Below are 8,636 nucleotides of genomic sequence, written 5' to 3' on the forward strand. Positions count from 1 at the left end.
AGAGTGGTTCCAGCGAGAAAATCATTTACAAATAGCTGCAGACTCTAGCAGCGAAAGAAAAAGGTTGATGCCAGACCTAGCATATGACCAAGAATTTAAAAAAACTAATGTGGCTGGAAGTTCATCCCAGGATTGGATACGAGAAGTCAAGATGGACATGCCCCAACGGATAATCATTGAGTTTAAAGAACAACCAACTATTGGACCTAATGAAGAGGAATCGTACAAGTTCTGCATCTTTTATAAAGAGATCGGGCATGTGTAGGAGAACTGCCTGTGGAGGGATGACCGACCACGAATTAATTTTAGGAACTTGTATTTACAAGATCGAAATTAGGAATTAAAAAAAAACTTTAAAAGGGTAAAAGGCAGTAGAAATTTAAATAGACTTAAAATGTATATAAATTATGTTAATAAATAAGAAGTAACATGCATGTATGATGGGTGTATGTTTAATCTATATGTGATTGCTTGTAGCTAAAATGCTGAGAAGTGGAAAACGTCAGATCGGACAACACTCTAGGGATGAGAGTGGAAGTGCATCAAGTTGTCCAAGGAAAAGGACGAGGGATGAGGAGCAAATAAATGACCCAGGTGTACGGTCTGTAATAAGTATCACTAGGGTAAATGTTGGGAAAAAACCCAAGGGCAAGCACGTACATGTTTTAAGTGCAGTAAGTCAGGACACTTTAAACGAGAATGTCCCTAGTTGATAAATTTGGAAGCCAGAAGTATACAACAGAAGAGTAATCAAGGAGTAAAACCAACAACTACAGGAGAACGACGTAGTGTTGGGAGAAGAAGAGATGAGCCAGGGAAGCTGACATTGGGACAGATGTACGGGTTAACTCAAGCACGGGAAGAAGACATGACTGATGCTGGAAAGGGTAAGGGGAAGATACTAGAGGATTGAAATAAAGGCTGATTATGTGTAATAAAAATTTTGTTAAAAAAAAAAATCAATCAATCAAGTTTGTTTATGAAATGTTATTGGCTAAATTTCAAGGACGAAATTTTATTTAAGGGGGTGGTAAATGTAAGACCCTAACCCTTAACCTAGACTCTATTTAGTTAGGATAGAGAAACGAGTCTTGGTCAAAGGGGTTTTTCTAGAGAGAAGGGTTTGGGCAAGTAGCCATTTAAGGTTAAATTAAGATAAATTGACGCAAGAATGCGCCAAGGGGTGATGTTCGGTCATGGACATGGTGCACCAAATAAGGTGTCATTGGAAATTAGAGTTAACAAAGTTGAGGTTAGCTCGACGCAAGGGTCGTAGATAAAGGCACTTGATAACTTGTAGAAATACAAGTTATTTATGCTGTTTTATTTAGAAATTGTGGCAAAAAGAGAGGAAAGTTGCATCGATGGTATAGAAATTGGTTAAGAAATGCGAGAATTATAAATTGTCGTCAATACATCCACTAACACCATTGCGATGGTAGAATAGAGTATTTCAATTTCTGTTTTGCACGAAATCAGTCACCGCATGCGTTAATAGATCAAAGATAAAAGAAATAATGCATCTACGTCGCATTGCACCCATTCGTCAGGAATGAAGAGATGATCAATGCAATGACGGTGCATGCGACAATCAATCAAAAGCTTAGTGATCAACACAAATTCAACCGCATGTGGTAATAAAAAAATAACACCGCATGCGGCGATCGATCGAAGATGTAAAGTGCAATGCATTTGTGGAGGATTCGGATAAATTTACAGCTTTCAGTTGTGCATTTCTGACGGGTTGATTGCATAACAGAAGGAATATTCACTCCGCCATTTCAGGAACTACCATGACCATAAAGTGGGGACCACAAAGTCAAAGAGTCAAGCTTCGCCTATAAATAGCTTCTGCAATTTCATTGAAAGATATACTTGAATACATAAAGACGTGTATATACCGATCTGGGAGAGAGACTGGTCTGAAGCGATTTTAGAGTAGATCCAAGATAAGTCAAGAGACAAGGCTGAGAGGTGAGTCTTCGGGCAAAGAATATTTCCGATCCTCGCCGTAGAAGCTCTGTACGAAGGTCATTTCTACCAGAAGAGCAAGCCTGAAAGGGAAGCTCTCCTCTCCATTTCTACCACACGCCGGCAAGCAAAAACCTCCGTCCAGGATCTGTGTCAAGACGTTGACACTTTTCTGTATTTGTTTCTAATATCTTTTTCATCATATGTATTCATCTTCTTAATCTTTTATTCACACCATGTATCGAACGCTTAATTTTAGTATTGAATGTTATGATCATTTCCATTGTCATTTCTCTGTCTATTTCCGTTCATCCATAATCCATTTTCTCCATGATGTTTTCCTAATTTCCTGGGTAAATAGAAAGAATTAAGCAAGTAAATTCATTTGTGTTAAGGAAATGATTAAGTTTAGCTAAAGCATGCTCGACGGCATCTTCACCTGTGAGAGCATAAGTAAAGATGTTATACCACCTATCGAGAGAGGGTTGGAAGAACGCGTTAACAAAAGCGAGAAGTACTTCCAGAGATGGAAGCAACCTTGCGTTCATCACGTTCATCCCTGTTTCACCATAGAGATATGGGAACGCGGCCGATCACTGAGAGGTTGATAACTTGTAGAAATACAAGTTATTTATACTGTTTTATTTAGATATTGCGGCTAAAAGAAAGAAAAGTTGCGTCAATAGTATAGAAATTGGCTAAGAAATGCAAGAATTATAATTTTTCGTTGTTGCACCCACTAACGCCATTGCGATGGTAGAAAAGAATGTATCAAGTCTATTTTGCAAGAAATCAAGTCACCGCATGCGTTCATGTCTCAAAGATAAAATGAACAATGCATCTACGTCGCCTTGTGCTCGTCAATCAATAATGAAGAGACGATCAATGCAATGACGGCGCATGTGACAATCGATCAAGAGCTTTGCGATCAACGCAACATCAACCGCATGCGGTAATAAAAAACAACACCGCATGCGGGCAAACGATCAAAGATGTAAAGAGCAATGCAATTGCGGAGGATTTGAATGTGTGTACAGCTTTCAGTTGTGCATTTCTAATGGGATTGATTGCGTAACAGAAAGGAATATTCACTCCACCATTTTAGGAACTGCCTTAACAATAAAGTGGGGACCACATTGCAAAGAGTCAAAGCTTCGCCTATAAACAGCTTCTGCAATTCCATTGAAAAGATATACTCGATACGGGACAATTGATACTTGTATATACCCGATACAGGGAGACGTGTATATACTGATCTAGGAGAGAGACTGGTCTGAGCGCTTAATCAGAGTAGATATGGGATAATCAAGAGACAAGGCCGAGAGGTGAGTCTCCGGGCAAAGAATCCTTTCAATCCCCACCGTTGAAGCTCTATACGAAGGTCACTTCTACCAGACGAGCAAGCCTGAGAGGGAAGCTCTTCTCTTCATCCATTGCACACACCGGCAAGCAAAACCTCCGTCCAGATCTGTGTCAAGATGTTGACACTCTTCTCTATTTGTTTCTATCTCGTTTTCATCACTTGTACTCATCTTCTTCACTCTATCATTCACACCATGTATCAGACGCTTAATCTTAGTATTAATTGTTGTGATCATTTCCATTATCATCTCTCTGTCTATTTCCGTTCATCCATGATTCACTTTCTTCATGATGTTTTCTTAATTCCCTGGGTAATTAATAAGAATTAAGCAAGTAAATTAATCTGTGTTAAGGAAATAATTATGTTTAGCTAAATCATGCTAGACAGCATCTTTACCTGTCAGAGCAGAAGTGAAGATGCCATTCCACCTATCGAGAGAGGGTTGGAAGAATGTGTTAACTAAAGTGAGAAGTACTTCCAGAGATGGAAGCAACCTTGTGTTCATCACGTTCATCCCTGTTTCACCATAGAGATGTGAGAATGCGGCCGATCACCGAGAGGTGTACGCCAAGGGATAGCGGAACCTTAATTACATCTTTAACGCAGTTAACAAACTTGCGATGTTCTTATTAATTATTCTTTCTATTTATGATTCATACATAAAGACTTGCCATCGCACACCACGATTCTTTGTATAAACTTCACAGTCAGTCTCGAACTCAGTATCATGTATCATGAATCTTGTATCTTGTATCATAATAGTTTAGGACTTTACTTTTATCGCACTTTTAATTTATCAACGCAATTTATGTTTATCGCAATTTAAATTCATGTCCAAACCAAATCTTTTATTAATTATAAAACTGATCACATATATCACAAAAGTAACACATTAACGAAAACAATCCTTGTATTCGACCTCGAATTAATTTGAGAAACTTGTGTTGGAATTATACTTGGTTTTAGCGTAATGAAACTTGTGAAAACGCATTACTCCATAGCATAGTACAAGTATATAGTTGACAACGCATATATTTAGATGTAGTAATGCATATCACAGCATCTACACTCCATTTCCATCTTTACATCATCAAGATTATGGCAACATGAGCTTGTTGTTCATTCATCCACATTCATATTTGTTTGCATGCTATAAGTAAAAAACACATTTCAGCGTTTACAAGTTTATGGCACCGTTGCCGGGGATTGGTAATGGTTAGTGTTGAGTATGTTTGTGATATTTTGCAGGACAGATCTCTTTGTACTGACTGTTTATTGTGAAGAGTCTGACGGTTTATGAGTACTGGAACTGAACCAGAACTCGAAGTTGACCCAGAGATCGAGCGTACATTTCGTGCAAGGGCACGCCAGAATAGAGTAAGACAAAAGAGAGCCAACGTGGCAGAAAATAATAATAATGAGGCACCCGAAGTGAACCAAGGGGTGGGCTAGGCAGCGCAAGATCCCGTTTTCCTTGCTGCTGACCACAACATTCTAATGAAGAACTACGTGGCGCGTAGTCTGTATGATTTTTTGCCTGGAATTTCAAGACTGATAGTTGAGGAGAACGCAAGATTTGAGATTAAATCGGTCATGCTCCAAATGATTCAGAATACGGGGCAGTTTGGTGGTCTGCAAGGTGAGGACCTACATGACCATCTGACTAGTTTTGTCGAGATGTGCGGTAACTTCTCCATACCTGCCATTACCCTAGAAGGTATCAGACTTTACTCTTCCCTTACACCTTGAGGGATGAGGCTAAGAGGTGGGCTCATTCACTGGAGCCAAATAAAATAATTTCTTGGGACCAATTGGTTGAACAATTTATGAAGAAGTTCTTCCCTCTGGCAGTCAACGCAAGAAGACGAAAGGATGTGCTGAACTTTGAGTAGATGGATAACAAGACCCTAAGCACCGCCTGGGTGCGATTAAGAAGATTGGTGAAGACTTGTCCCCATATCGGGATACCTGATTACGTTCTGATGGAAACATTCTATAATGGCCTGAACAGATCAACGCAGGCTGTTGCTGATGCCTCTACGACAGGAGGTTTTATGGATAAAACATACACTGAAGCCAAGGTCATCCTTGACCAGATCTCGCGGAATATGGATGACTGGGTTGATGACGGGTATGAAGGAAGAGGCTCCGAGAGAAGAAAAAATGATACTGCCATTGTGCCTGCGGAGACAATGACAACTTTGGCCACACAAATGGCCACGGTAACCTCTATCCTCCAGTCGATGGTGCTTAATCAAGATGCCCTCTCCCAAGGATCAGTGCAACCCAATGCGCCAGCACAAGTGGCCACAATAAGTTATGTCCAATGTGGAGGGGGCCATGCAGTGGAAATGTGCCCATCAAACCCGCAGCAAGTATGCACTATCCAGAATAATCCGTACAGCAACACATATAATTCTGGTTGGAGGAATCACCCTAACTTCGGTTGGGGGGGAAATCATAACCAAGGTGGGCCAAGCAACCATCAGAACAGCAACACATATATTTCTCATTTAATTCACTTGCGTTAATTTCTGTGCTTTCTTTAATTTCCTTACTTTTCCGTCTTAAATGCGTTATCCTTCAATTTTGGTGAATGATTATTTAATAAGAACAGAATTAATACCGCAAAGTCCTTGTGACTTGCGTTGATGAAAAAAAAAAAATAAAATAAAACAATCAACATCCAGTATGCATTGCGATGATGGGTGCATCTTGTACCAACAAGATACACTTTGCGTTCATCCAGCTCAAATGCATTGCGTTGAGGGGTGTGTTGAACTCAAATGTATTCTTTGCCCGTCCTTAGCAAAAATGCACTATGTTGAGGTAGTGTTGCACCAATAGAAATAACGTGTGCCTGTCCTCCAGAAATGTGTTGAGTTAAGAGGTGTGTTGCGAGGATAGATGCGTTGCTGCCCGTCCTCTACAAAGATGCATTTACGTTGATGGATGAATTGCGTTAATTCTTAACCTTGCGCCCATCCGAATAAAACACCAAAGAAAAAAAATTCCTTTTGCAAATCGAGAAGTCCAATCGCTTAGGCTTTCAAGGACATGATGAATTTGCAGTTGAAAGGACATACGTCTCTGCAAATTCATAAATGTGAGACGCGCGACGACAGGCTTTTTGAGTACCTCAAGGCTTTCCACCGCATAATTCACGTTGGGCCCAACAAGGCCCAACCTATAAATTCCGTATCCATCATCTTAGGTTGTTCATTTTAATCTCTTTGCAACCAGAAACCCTAAATCACCTTTGCATACCAGACTTACTCTCTTCCTAAAACCCTAAGTATTTCTCAGCTTTCTTGCTCAGTTCATCCATGGCCGACCAACCATCTTCTTTACCCTCATCACCCTTGTCAGCCCAGATCACTACTCGAGAGGCGGCAATCCTTGCGGCAAGATGTCGTCTCGTCGTCCAACCACAAACCATCCCTCGAGTCGCCGGAAAACCTCGGTGAAAGCCTGTAGCAGTCATACCACTCCAGTTTAAAAGGGGGCAGAGTTTAGAGAGTACCCCACTCCCAACATTGTCCTCTAAAAGTGAAAAGAAGAGAAGGGACGATAAGGAGGTGTTTGGGAGTATACTCAGTAACATGGAGAAAGAAGGAGGACTATTAGAGGCTGAGGTTGTGAACCAACTACTGCATTCGGAGGAGGAGATGGAGGAAGCATCAAGGAGAAGCACTCTGGCAATCTTTGATCTTAAGGAAACTGCTAACGCATAATCCTATGAGGGACCCATCAGGGTCTCTTTAGAGGAAGCGGTGGTAGAGAATCAGGCTGGTGGCTGAAGAGAAGAAGAAGATCAAAGAGAAGAGGACTGAAGGAGATGAGGAAAACCATCCAATCAAGAATAAGAAAAGGAGGAACGATGAGAAGAGGGAACGTAGGCGGGAGGAAAGGCGCTTGAAGAAGGAGGAAGAGAGGAGAAAGAGGGCTGAGAGCCCAGAACTGGATAGAGAATCCACCTTCGTAAGGGGGGATAAGGGGGAGTCAGCACAACTGAGAGAATCAGCGCAACCCGAGGAGGAAACAACACAAGTAAGATTGGTTGCGACTGATGATGGAGAAGATGCGGACATCACCCCCTTGACGCGGCGTTACAAGAAGAATACGCCGCAAGGGTTAACAATTGACTCATCAATTTTGCAAGAAGTATTAGAAAAGAAGGAAAGAAGAAGAAAAGCAAAGGAAGACAAGCAAGAGAAAATGTTGCAGCCATAGCAAATCATCACAGAAGGTAGTTAAAGAAGAAAATTAAAAGATTAATAGGTGCACTGCAACAATGAGGAAAGGAAAAGGCTCGAGAAAGAACAGCGCATTTTGCTTGCCTTAGAGTAGTTCGAAAGAGAATTTGAGAAAGAGATGAGAGAAGAGGAAGAGTAAGAAAGGAAAAAGAAGAAAGAGAAGGAGAAGAAGCGTCGAGCAAGCGTTAAGCGCATAAGAAAGAAGAAGGGAAAAGAAATTGCAAAGTGGGAGAAGGAAGAACAACGCAAGGCAAGGGAAAGGAAACAAAAGCAAAAATCTCGCCTTGCGTTGACCAAAGAGAAGGGCAAAGCAGTTGTAGAAAACGGTGAGTTTGGGTTGGCTAAGGGATGACCATCAAGGAAGAAAAAAATGACGATATGATGATGGAGATGGGATTTTTCTCTGCGCCAACACCACTACCGGACTTGATCACAAGCATTGTATTTGAGCTAGATGGGAAACATTTTGCCAGTGCCCATCCATCATCATTCCAAAGGACGGCTCCATGGCACCAAAGATGCGGTGACCATGAAAGGGGGAGTGGTGCCTTTCAACACAAAGGACAGAATTGAATTATATTAGATGAAAGACATTCTGGATGCGTTGGGTAATAAAATCATTGATGATCCTACAGAAGAGCAGATAAAAGATGCGCTAAAGACATTAACGCAACCGGGCACTCAGTGGTCGATGTCCTTAAAAGGCATAGAACCCTGGTGTCCAAGACATTGCTTCCAGAGGCGTGGCTTTCAGTATATTTGGTGAAACGTCAAAATTTTAAGAATGCTGGAAGTACATGGTCAACGTCAAAATTTTGAGAATGCTTCTCAAAGATTCCCCACATTGCCCCGAACTTCCACCTAAAAGGCCCATGATCGACTTAAATGCGCTGTAGCAGCCAAAGCCAAAGAAACAGTGCAAAGATGACAAAGGAAAGGAAAAAGTCCAAGAAGCATCAACGCAAGATTAAGAAACCTTGGACCCTTTGCCTTTGATAATTCGCCCTCCAAGCCCTCCCTCATTCCCTAAACATTTCACTAACCTT

The sequence above is a fragment of the Benincasa hispida genome, chromosome 5 (genome assembly GCF_027475165.1).
Source record: "Benincasa hispida cultivar pf3 chromosome 5, pf3_genome.v1.1, whole genome shotgun sequence".
Lineage (NCBI taxonomy): Eukaryota > Viridiplantae > Streptophyta > Magnoliopsida > Cucurbitales > Cucurbitaceae > Benincasa > Benincasa hispida.